This window comes from Phyllostomus discolor, chromosome 3, assembly GCF_004126475.2.
Source record: "Phyllostomus discolor isolate MPI-MPIP mPhyDis1 chromosome 3, mPhyDis1.pri.v3, whole genome shotgun sequence".
Lineage (NCBI taxonomy): Eukaryota > Metazoa > Chordata > Mammalia > Chiroptera > Phyllostomidae > Phyllostomus > Phyllostomus discolor.
In genome coordinates, this window is record NC_040905.2 from 83,131,772 (window position 1) to 83,145,084 (window position 13,313).

A 13,313-nucleotide genomic window follows, 5' to 3' on the forward strand; every position below is an offset into this window, starting at 1 on the left:
TAGTCCAAGCTGATGGGTTTGGCTCTTTTTGTGTCAAATTAGATTTGCTCTGCCCATGACCACATAGTGTCTTTGATCGCAAAGAGGTATCAGTGGAAGCTTGCCAATGGATTGGCAAATCTATTGCTTATAAGATGGAGATAAAAATTCAAGTGCAAATTCCACTGATTGCAGGTCAACTGTGTCATTCCTTTCTGTGAAGGTCAGAGACATCTCCAGCTGTCATTTTACAGACTTGATGCCATGGTTAAAATTAAACTACTCAATTTCTTCAAACCCACAAAGAGAAGATAGAGTGAAAAGAAGCAGGTGTATATAATTTGAATGGATAGACCAAATTATAGGAGAGGCAGGAAGGGGTAGAGTATAATTATCTCTCAGCTGAAAAAGGTTCTGCATGCACCCATCAACAGTGTATTCCCCAGAAGAGAGAAGCCTGTAACTGCTGGTGTTTGACCACATGTTTCTGAGGGAAGACCTCTGCTGTGGAGGTCACATTGTCAGAGTAGCCGACCACAGCAGCTCCTAATGGGAGAGAAGAAAGTTTATGCTGGATCTCAGATAAAATAGCCTTGTTTCCAATCCTGGTGCTTGCACAAAAAAGCTGTGTATCTTTGGAAAGCTGAGATACTTTCCCTGGCTCTTAGTTATCTGTAGGAATCAAGAATTAATCCAAATCTTTTCTAAAGTAGTTTTCCTAGCTTTAAAATCTCTGATTTTTGTGAATGTCCAAGTCATTCCAACTACTTTCAATTCATTCACTATACTGTTTCATTATGATTACTGATATTTAATTGAGTAACTACTTCGGTTGGACTTTAAAACATTGGATGTATTTTATGTGTGAGCTAGAGTTTACAGACAGTCATTTTCCCCTTTTACTTATTTCCCATCAGTGAAATTTAATGCACATTTATTTATTTTAAAATACTTTTGAAACACATTTATGCTCTGAAGTGTAGTAACCACAGTGGTGACTGGCACATGGGAGTACTCAATGAATGTCCATGGATTCACTCATTTGCACAATTTAGAGCTGAATGAGCTTCACCAATTTTTTTAATTTGCCCGACAGACAGAAAAATGTCTTATCAGAGTATAAATAACTAATGAGAACAGTGATATTGTGCAATATTTATTTTCTTTTAAACACACTACTTTGGGGGGAACACATTGCCATTTGTGACACATTCTAAAGAGACACTCAGTTCATTTTCTCTCTTCCACTGTCTCTAATTTCTGGCTTAAGACTCAGCCAGCGGAAAACAAACATGTGGCTACCACATTGGGGACAATTGAAAGTGTTTGTGAGCCCTATGGGAGACAGTCTAGACACACATTGTACTCTCTGTTCAGTGACAAAACTATTATTCACACTATTGGAGAAACCACAATTGCTTCTACTCAGCACTGAAACAGTAATAAGAATAACTGCAGCTATGTCAAGAAATCTTTAGCTTTGGTAGTTACTTTTTTTACATATATAGATTCTAGGCTATTGCTGTTAAGGACATAAACTGCAATGTCTTGCCCATTGACCAAAAAAGGGAAAGTTGTCATAGGGCTATGTTTCTGATAGTTAACTGTATTTATATTAGGAGGATAATTCATATAAACGGACATTAGTGTTACACAGAAAGCCCAAACCATATAGCAGTGTTACCAAATGACCAGTCCCAGAACACAAATGCCATAGTCAAAGGACTCTGGGTTGAACATAAATTCTTTTGTTTGGGGCTCGGGAAGCTCACACAAATCATGTTCTTTGATATAGACAAATGCTCATATGTGCTTCAATGCCATGTAGTTCGATGACATCACCGAGAGTAAAGTAAAGTAAGTGCAAATTTAGGGGTCTGTAAGGGGGAGATTGAGAAAAAGAGAGAGTTACGACATCCACCACAAGGGGGGTGCATTGAGGGGTGCATGAGGACATGGGCACATTTTTCAAAGGTAATTCAGAGATGGTAACAGTGAAATAAAGAACCAGACATCTTTTTACTTGGAGTAAAATGAAGGAGAGGAGTAAGTTCGTCTTGAAGTTAATAGTGTGCTTGTGTTCCCTTCTCCTCATTCTTGTCTTCTGCCACATCCCACTTCCAGGTGCTCACCCAAATATAAAAAGTAGACAGTTGGTACACACTTGTCTGTGTGTCAGGACTGAACTGAAAAAAAAAATCTGTAAACAGACTGGGTAGGAGAATTCCAGAAATAATGAATTTTAAATATATCTTGTTTGGTTACCTATCCCCTTGAGCCACCTAGGGAATGGAAAAGTGGAACATAAGCTAGAGAATGGAAAAGTATTTCATTCTGGTGTCTTTAATGCATATTCATATGTGATTAAGTAAATAATGTTAGTAACTATAACAAAATGGTAAAAATGAGAAGAGGTAAAGTTATGATAGAAGAATGGGTCTTTGAAATTCAGTGAATTGGTGTTCAAACTAACTTGGTTATATTGACCACAAAAATAAGGGATCAGCCAGTTGGCAGAACTGCCTACAAGTGAAGTCCAAGTGATGTGATTGGGCCTGACAGACTACCCAATGACAATGAGGCAACTGTTCTTCATGTTATGGGGTGTACTAGGTCATTTCTGTTTTTAATTGACAGAATACAGTATGCTCTGGGCCTACATCCTAGCCTATTTGCTACTCCTCAACTCTTCCTGGATTTGGCTTCACTATCCTAGAATGCTAAAAGCTATTTAATTCAATATAACCTGGGCACGATCCTCTGACATGGTAGGATAGAAGTGAGAAGGACATTTTTGCTTAACTAAGGTGTCTTTCTTATCTGCCTGTCACATGCAATAATTGCAGTCTCCTGGAGTCATCCTTCTGCTTTAACTTCACCCAAGGTTCACTGCTTTCTTTGGGGGCCCAGGAGGAGCAAAAAACCAAGTTACTACCATACTAATGCAGATTATGTGCAGTTTTTTTCCTTCCCTATAGAAATGGTGATTTTCAGAACATTTGATGATGTTATGTATGTTTGAAATAGAGACAAAGTGGAAGGAAGATTTTGATGGGGCTGTGAAGAAGAAAACCTGTTTGTTCCCTAATTGCATTTAAGGTCAGTTTTGAGATTCATACTTTCTCTTTGTGTTATTATTAGAATACTACTCATTTTATCATCTTACTACCTCTCAGTGTACAACACCCTAAACAAAGAATCAAATAATTTTATATAATGGATTTTAAAGCTAGGAGTCTTTTAAAACAGGTCCAATTAGATATAATTAGTACACTGTTATAAACATTGTGGGTTTTTTTGGCTCCTAACTATTTTCTTACATTTCAACTATTTCATGGGTCTCTTTAGAGGGTGGAAGATAAAAAGGAAAAAGCTGAAGCTCATAGTCTATGGGGTTTGTGTCTCCTATGAGCCACACAATGGCACTGGGCAGGGTGACTGTTATTCTGGGCTCCTTACAAGAACAAGAACGAGTGTCATAAGAACAAGATGTCAAGAACAAGAAGGAGTGTCAATCACATCTTTTACAGTTTACTCTCAATGGCCTATGTACGTTTTTGCAAGTAATACAAGGGCCTGTATTACAATGGCATATGGAAAATATTAAATAATGTCTTTGAGTGCAAATATTAAATAAATATCAAGTGAAAATGAATGTATACAACCTCAGAATGATTTTTGGCTAAAGAATCCAAGTAATTGAGTTGAATACACAGGGCCTTTTTAAACTTGTGAATTGGATCCCTAGTAGAAGAAGGAAATAATAAGGAAATATGCAATAATAAGAAAAATAAGCAATTAATCAGCCTCCCAACAGGACAATACCTGTCCTGTCATTAATAACAAGCATTTGTATTTCTTGTCATTTACTGTGCTCCTGGCATGATGCAAAGTGCTTAGATTATTACCTCAGTTTGTCCTCACAACAACCCTATGAGGTGCTTATTAATATTTTCATTTTATGGATAAGAAATAGAAGCTTAGAAAGATTAAGCAATATGCTTACTTAAAAATTGGCAAAGTTAGATCATGAACCCGGGTCTATCCTGTTATAAACACCATATTAAACTCTTGCCATGTGAATGAGAAAGAAAGTATTTGTTTCTTTGATTTTCTTTCTTTGTTTTAATTATTAGAATAATTATTAAACAAGTGACTCATTAAAGGTAACATGACAAGGAGATTGTTGCCAGGCCAATTAAGTGAATAGACTGGCAATGTCTATTCACTTAGTGCCCATGGGTAAATGGCTTTGGGATAAGTGTGAAATATGAATTAACTGGACGGTGACAAGTAGTAGAAAGAACGTGGGTAGTGGAGTCAGTCCTTGGGTAACTGCTACTATACACTATCTGGGTGTTCTTGGACAAATTACTCAGTTATTCTGAGACTTAAATTTCTCAAGCAACAATGAAGATAATAAGACCTATCTTGCAGGGTTGTGAGAATGAAATGTTTGTAAGCATATGGCAGAGAATGGAGCTTATATTAGGCACTAAAGGACAAGGTAACTGCTGTTACTGCTTGTTACTTGAACATTAGAATTTATAAGTCAACAAGGACTATTTGTGATAGACAAGTATGCAGAATGGCATTTTCTATTGCATAATAATGGAAAAGGGGGAATTTTCTACTTTATCTTTTTAATCCTCACCTGAAGATATGTTTATCGATTTTGGAAAGAGAGGAATGGAGAGAGAGACAGAGAGAAACATAGAATCAATTGCCTCCCACACATGCCCCGATCAGCAGGTATTGAATCCACAATGTTTGGTGTGCAGAGGACACTCGAATCAACCAGGCTGTCTGGTCAGGGCAACATTTTTTACTCTTTACATGTTCAGAAAAATATAGAACGCTTCACCAATTTGCATGTCATCCTCTCACAGGGGCCATGCTAATCTTCTCTGTACCATTCCAATTTTAGTACATGTGCTGTCAAAGCAAGCACATTTTTTACTTTTTAGATGCCTGTTATGTTACTTTGAGGTAGGAAGATCTTTTGAAAAAATAAGTCAATTTTCTTGGGATATAATTTATATAAAATAAGATGCACAACTTTCAAGTGTATGGTGTGACATTTTAACAAGTGTGTATGCTTTTGTAAATGCCACCATAATCAGGACATAGAATAATTCCATCTTTCCATGAAGTTCCCATGAACCCTCTCTACCACCCCTTCCCCAGGAAACCACAGTTCTGATGTTTTTTTCTTTTGATCAGGTGAATTAGTTTTGTCTACTCTTTAACTTCAAACAGCAGATAACCATTTGTGTCTCTTCTTTTGCCCAGCATGTCTATGAGATTCATTCATGCTGTCACTCAATAAGCAGTTTATTTGTTTTTCTTAATAAGTAGTATTTCATGCTATGAACATACCTTTATTTGTTTGTTTTCCAGATTGAGGTGGTTGCGCATTATCTACAAATTTTTCCATGGATGTATTTTTTATTTTTTTTTGGTAAATACTTAGAGGAATAATTGTACATTTAAAAGAGGTACATGTGTAATTTTATGAAAAACTTACAAATATTTTTATAAGAACTTGTATTATTTTACATTTATATCAGCCACCTTATAGCATTCCCATTGTTCCATATCCTTGCCAACCACTGGGTATGAAGTGGTATCTTATTGTTGTTTAATCTGTAGTTCCTTAATGATTTGAGCTTTTCTTTCATGTGCTATACATTTGTGAAATATATTTCAATCTTTTGCCCAATGTTTACCCAATGTTTAGTTTTTTATACTCTTACTGAGGTGTAGGAGTTTGCTATACATTCCAGATACAAGATTTATATGAGACAATAAATATTTTCTCTGTGGGCTTACCTTTTTACTTTTTTAATGATGACTTGTGAAAAACAGGCATTTGTAATTCTGATAAAATCCACTTTATCAATTTGTCTTCCTTTATGGTTAGTATTTATTATATCCTGTCTAAGAAATAATTTTTCTAGCTCTAGTCCACAATAATTTCTTCCATGTTTTCTGCTAGAAGTTTTATAATTTCAGCTTTATGTTTAGGTCTATGGTCCATTTAAAAGTACTTTTGGGTGTAGTATGAGGTAGGAGTTGAGGTTGATTTGTTTCCACAGGGATGTCTAGTTGATTTAGCACTATTTGTTGAAAAGAATTTTTTCCAGTATGCCCCTCGGCACCTTTGTCAAAAATCGATTCACCTTATATGTGCTGGTCTGTTTCTGGACTTCCTGTCCTTTTCCACAGATCTGCTTACTTATGCTAATACCACTGTCTTAATTATTGTACGTTTATAGTAAGTCTTGAAATCAAGTAATGAAAGTCCTCTCATTTTATAATATTTTACAAAAGTATTTGACTGTTTTAGGTTCTTTGCATTTTCATATACAATTTAGAAACAGCCTGTCAATTTCTACCTAAAAAACTGCTGGGATTCTAATTGAGGCTGCATTGAAGCTATATATCAATTTGAAGATAATTTATATTTTAACAACATGAATCTTCCAATCCATAAACATGGTATATGACTTCACTTATTCAGGTCTTCATTAATTTTTTTCAGCAATATTTTGTAATGTCCAGTGCAGAAACTTTTCATCTCTTTGCACATACATGTCTACTGCGCTTCTGTGTAAAGCTGGCCTACCCTGTAACAATGTGTCCGATGTTTGTCTTCTCGACTGAATTCTATTTCCATAAGGATATAATTTTCATCAATAATATATGAATAAATATTCATCCATCTGCAGGAATGATGATTTCCTTTATGTATCGTGTATAGACCAAATACACTATCTGTTCTCAATACATGTTGATAAGTCATAATCATAAAAATACTTTGTCCAGAGCAGCATAGTTTCAACAAACATGTATCACACTCCCATAGCTGGTGTGCCAACTGAAAAGTCACTTCAGCTGTCTCAGCATGAGAACTTAAGTATTTACTCATTTGGGAAAGAAATGGGCATAATTTAACCAGAATAGCAGAGTGTCTGCTCCAGAGAGGTCTTGGGCTGAAGCAATTGGAACCTTAATCTCTCCAAAATAACAGGGTCTTGGCAGAGGTGAATGGGGAATCTTGCCCAACACTTGACCACACTGAACTGGCTTCAGTCAAGCCCTCACATTTACATGTACCAAAATCTACATGTTTCTTAATTCAAAAAGGTAAGGGTAGACAAAGCAGTCTTAATTGTAAACAAAGCAGTTTTATGGTAGACTAAATAGTTTCAGAGTTATTCTGTTTAAAATTTTATTTGTAAACTGAATAATTCATTTAATGGAGCAATTATTCACATCTTAGGACTGGTTATTTTATGAGCTGCATTTTGTTAAGAATGGTGTTTGGGCAGCTCAACAATGAATTCATGGTAAATTGTGAGAAAGATGAGAAAAAGAAATAATTTAAGATGAACTGACACTGAACTGCAAAGTTTATGTGGCAGAATGCGTGCATGAGCGTTGAGATAGGGCTTTTAAAAATTCTGTGACTTGTTCTGGGAAATCACAGAGCCCCTGCTAAGTGCCTCCAGCTGCAACCCAAATGGTGATATTTTCATATGTAAAATGCTAAATGATCATTTAGAGATCTTTCAGGCAAACCACAGAGGAAATCCGCAAATTACTACAGCAGACTTTATTTGTGTTGACACTTATGTACACAATCAAATAGGCTTTTCTCTAAGTGTCTCCATTAAAGGCTTGCTTTAAAAAATTGTCTATATTCCCTACAATTGATTATAGAAATGAATAAACATAGACAAAAGTTATTGTCTTATTTATCAATGCACATATACTATACTATAACTCTGTACTAAAATCAGTTATATAAACAAGTGATGAGTGAGAACAAATTGACAGTTCCTCATTTCCTTATAAGTAAATGCATTATTATCAAGTTGATCATTTCTGGAAGTAAATAATACATATTCCTCATGATACTAAGGGACCACCAAATAAAATACTGCTACAATACACTACATTATACTTAATCGTTTTTAGCAAAAAGACATGTCTGTCTTGACGATCCTCCAAATTCATCTCTGAGAGGCTATGCCATAACACTTTGTAACAGAGAATGGAGATGTCCTAAATATTCCATTGTTATTTCACATTGGCTGGAGATTGAGACTGAGCATGATGTCTTAAGAGATTTTTAAAGAAAACTGGCTATGTTTTAAGTATGTACTCTCTATTTTCACATTTTCCTTGGAGGCTGAGTAAAGTTCCTAATTGCCATATGACAATTAGGGTAATTGACTATTGTTTAGTAAATTAGCATCCTGCCAAGTTAGTATGGAACTTAGGTTCCATTTGAATTACTCGTTAGGGATTGCTTTTTGGAATTTTGAGCCTAGTGTATAATAATCACTATAACTAAACAGTTACCCCATGCTTGAAAGAACTATTAAGAAAATAGTTAAAAAGGAGGAAATGGTCCCAGAACAAGTGCCAATGGTTTTAGAGTAATACTAAAGCCAGTGATGTGTTCGGGAGATGTCCCTGGGGGGACAGGATGCTCTAAGTGTAGAACCAGGTTTATGCAGCATTGTAGTTGTGTTGGAGACTGTTCTCTGTGGTGTGGGCCTGCTCCCACTTGGAGATGCACAGGACCCACGCCCACAGATAGGTTCTCCTGTGGGGAATCAGGCCTGCAATGTGCCTAGGCCACTTTGAGTCTTCCTCTTGCTAAAAAACTCCCTCACCCTGAATTGAGGACATTTACTGCAAAGTAACTTCCTAAAATCCAGGCTAAACCTTCCAAGGATGAGTGTAACTGGTTCAACCACTTTTGCCTTTTCATTTGCAAATATCCCTCTTCTGTGATGTGATTAGCAGCATTGGCTCCTTTGTTTTCTGTAAAAGGTAACCACCTAAAGTGAACCTGTGCATAGTAAATGAGGACCATCATGTAATGTGCCCAGAGATAGAAATAAAGGCCTGTCATGGTGGAGGCCACGGCTTTTGCTCCCCTTGAGAGAAAAGCCATGCTGTCCCTTTTCCTCCACCAGACTGGGTAGTCTGTGTGAATGTTTCATTTCATCCATAATGACGTGGACACTGCAGTCCAGTGTCTGCATCATAGTTAGGTATCTAGAAACCTGGTTTTTAATTCATTCTCAACAGACTCCCAATTTCTTCAATAACCCCTAAAAGGAAAGAAGACAGTAATAGACATACTCTTGTATGTTTAATGTCTCTACTTCCCTTCCACAAACCTCATGTCCTGAGAAAGTGGTTTCCACCGGGATACTTGAAGTCAAACAGTTTCTGGATTGACAGATACAGGCTACTTGCTACTAAGAATTTGAGAAATTCAAGGGAGATGTCTCAACAGGAACTCAAGAAATGGAATTTTAGGTGTGGTTAGTGAATGACTTAAATCTGCCTTAGTAGACCTCCTTGGAGATGGAAAATGTTCTCTATAGTTCGAGAGGGCTCAAAGCCACACAATACTTTCCTTTCCATAGTGGACTTCCTCACCACTTTAGAATGACTATATGGCAGGATGGAGAGTTACTGGAACTCATATGTCAAGTTCATAATGGTAAGGTGGTAAAAATCTGCCTTTGCATTCCTGCAGAAAACCACTGAGATGAGTCATCCTCTAGGGGGCAATAGAGTATGATATAGGCTCAGAATTGACTGGATCAAGTTCCTTAGGGAAACATGGATCACAAATAACTATTAGAAAATCTTAGAAAACATTAAATAGTCTCCAACTTCATTCTAGTCCCCAGAATCCCCCTAAATTTTTGTCATTAGTAAACCTAAACAGGCTGAAGTGGACCAAGAGATGAATGTAGGTGGCCAGCATTGCTGATGAAGGAGCCTAAACCCCAGATCTGGAGCAGACTTGAGGAAGAGATGAGGCAAGGCTGACTCAACTTCTTGAAGGCTGATGCTTTTAAATGAGGTTTCTGACCCCGAGGAGCCCCTGACTTGCCAGGGGAGTTCGAAGGTGGGGAATGTTCCCCCTTATTTGACTTCAGTATGATTTTTCAGCTACTCAACTGCCTATATTTTATAGAACCCAGAATAGGAAGAAAATTTTTCTGGGTCAGTTCTACACAGCTTGGTTCCATACTGCCTCAGTTGCATTGATGCTGGTCATCTAGTGCTCAAGTGCCTATATGATAGAAAGGATTCTGTGAAATTACTTTCATTCTCATGTTATGAAAGCAAGGACCCTAGGTGGGCGGGGGAGCCTTAAACCCTACTGCTGATGCATTTTCTTTCTAATTTTCTAGGAGAAATTTAGGTGGACATAAACATGGCACACTTTCCAGAGATCCTGGTGGGAAGCCTGTCTAACCCAAGTGAAGAAGAAAAGCGATGTGATGAGTGGTGGGGGTGATTGTACAAACACATATGGCATTTTCCTCTTGGTAGTGGTTCTTAAAGACCTAGTGGGGCACAGGTAATACAGAGGGTAGAATTACTTTGCAAATATCCATAGCTTCCTTCACCCCTCTGTTTTCTTCCAAGGAGAAAAAAAATTCTTGCAGGTTGGATCTCATTTGCTATGCAGATTTTGGGTGATGGGGTAATTTTTACAAGAAAAGCAGTCAAAGCACAATGTGAGAAGAATACACTTGACAGAGGGCTGCCTGCAGCTTGGAGAGTATCTGCAGGCAGCAGGAGCTGCTGGTACGGGACTGGGTGAGGGTCCCTCTTCTGGAAGGAGGTAGACAAGAGAAAGTAGCTGTGGGAGGAGCCAGTCTAGGGACTGAGTTGAGTATTGTAAGGAGATGAAGAATAAGAAGACTACTAAAAAAAAAGAATTTAAGTCATGTGGCTTATATTAAGAATGTAATATTTGTTTTTAAGCATCTTTCTCCACCAAGAGACTTAGTAAAGATTCCAATTGCTTTTATTTACTATTCAGAAATAGGCCATTTGGGGACAGGGACTCAATTATATTTAGATTATAATCCAATAGTATACTGATTTGGAATATTATTATCTATTTATTAACCTAAACTGCTTCTTTTACCTCTTTCCTCACTTTATAAATTGATCATATACTTTCCTAAGTAACAATAAATCTGAAAATATTTTAGAAATGTATTTTTAAACCAACAAAATAATAAAGTTCTAGCGGGGTATTACCAGGCTTCCTGCCAAGTACAGTAATTGTTACTTGTGGAATTTTCTTAGAATGGCCAAGGCATTGGACTCAGTAACTATAACTCTGGAATGAGTAGCTGGGTGGAGACATTCGTTTGTTGGAAAGTCGATAGGTTAGTTCAAGCCATATGTTAGAAGAAGAAATTTTTTGATGGACTCACTCAGCAGATCCAAGAAGCAAGGTATACATTTTCTTCAAACTGAACATTGAAAAAAATGTTGGGTCCCCTTTTCTCCTAAGAGATTGTTCACCTCTTTTTCTCATGCCTCTTTCTTTTTCTGTTCTCTCTACTACTGTATAGAGATGTGTAAGTACAAAGACCACACTCTGGACATATTAAGAAGGTGAGGTCAGTTATGTGGGAACACACATGGACTGGACGCGGCCACAGAGCTATAAGGACCTAAGGTGATTAACTGCAGAAGTTAATTTTAAAAAATTCATTTGTAAATGCACTGGTTTCTCTCCAAAGTATTAGTTAGGATGTGCCCAAATGTGGAGACCAGTGAAAGCACAGTTTAAAATTTGAAATACTTTTTCACCGCTGCACATTTATTTAGGTTCTGAAAGTGGTTACAGTACTGGTAGTTGCCTCCCCATCTGTACGTGTCAACCCATTGAACACAGTTAAGCACAGTTCATTTTTGTTTTTAAAAGTCAAACCACTAACATAATTGGTTAAAAAGTATAAAGTTTTTCTCTTCTTTGACTAGTCCATACCTTAAAAACACGACACCCTGAGATGTGGTTGTGTGGATCCCATCCAAGAATCTGCGGGCATGTGACTTGATTTACCAATGGGGTGGCTGCTTTACGGAGTTTCCACTGAGCCTTGGGATCTCACCAATTCTATTGTTCCCTTGCATGTAGGTACTTTAATACTCATTATTTTGGAAAATTACCCTACTTAGTCATGATATGATTTTCCTTTGTCAGTCATAAATGAAAAGATCTGAAAAATCTGTACATCTGTCTAAGAAACAGATTAAAAAACCTACTCAGCGTCAATAATATTATTCTGTTATATTTATAGTATCTGAAATATGTCCTTACTCTTTCCACTGAGATATGTGAAGCTTTAACCCAAAACTTCTTTAAATAAACTTAAACATTATTTAAAGGGATATTCATAGAACCTTTCTTTCCTTTAACAAATCCCTAGAAATTAATTTGCGGTTCTTAGAATTCAGCCCTTGACTAAACATGCAGAGAAGGAAGTTCAAGAACTGGTACAAGCCCAACTCATTGGAAGTCGGCTGGGACGAACAACGTGTTGAAGCTGATTTTAGACTCAGAATGTAGCTTATTAACATTTTATAAATATGAAGTATCCAAGAACCACATTAATTACAAATCTAAGAGTAAGTGAGGTCATTTGTTTCAAGCTTGTTAGAATTTTCCTTTGGGATTTTTTGGGGGATATAGTCCCCCTCATGTGACTTCCTGAACTACTAAAGTGGGAAAGTTAAAACCTCCACCTCTCAGGGACCTCTGGATCGTGTGTTCTGGAATTAGGTTCTGCAATCAAGTGGTAGTGCACACAATTTGAAGTTCTCCTTCAGTTTCCGCTGACTTTGCTGGTAGGCATAATTATGCAGGATTGGGATTCCCTGCAGTGGAAGAGGCTCCCAGATCCTTCAGAAGAGCTTTGTGGGGGCTTGGGTGTATGTAGTACAGGGCCTGGGAGGTGGAGAATGGCGCTGCAGCTACCAGTTACCCCTTCCAGACCCCCGGGCTGCAGGTAAGATAAGTGTTCTCAGAGCAGCAGCTCCAGGAATGGCTTCCAGGTTCCCATTTCCCTAAATGTGGTTGAGGTAGCAGCTCCCTTGGTGAGCCAGCGGTACAGAATTGTCCTGAGACTATTTCTGAAGGCTAGAGTCCACTTCTCCAGCTTTTTCAACAATTTTATAAGGACCCAATTCCCTGATGTAAATAATTTTCACCTTCAAACAGAGTGTTTTCTGTTATCCGTGACTGAATCCTAATTAATAAATAGTGTTTGAGCAGTAGGTTAGATATTTAACCTACTTGGGATTGAAAGAACTGAGCATAGACTTAATATTAAATGATGGTATAGTAGTAATCTATGGCAGCTGGTGGTGAAATGGTTACTTAAGTTATTACTTGTATTACCTGGTATAAAGTGCATATGGAGAGCATGGCTATAGTGACTGAGTGATAAGGACCATGGCATAGTACCAGGACATGACAAATAGGTAAA

The 13,313-nt window shown here is 37.3% G+C and overlaps 1 non-coding gene across 1 annotated transcript; it reads right to left on the bottom strand.

The window, feature by feature from the left end:
• Positions 1–4,823: 4,823 nt before the first annotated feature.
• On the bottom strand, positions 4,824–4,930 carry LOC114513774. The gene has a single exon (XR_003685870.1). It is a non-coding gene; the product is annotated as a U6 spliceosomal RNA (small nuclear RNA).
• Positions 4,931–13,313: the final 8,383 nt, after the last annotated feature.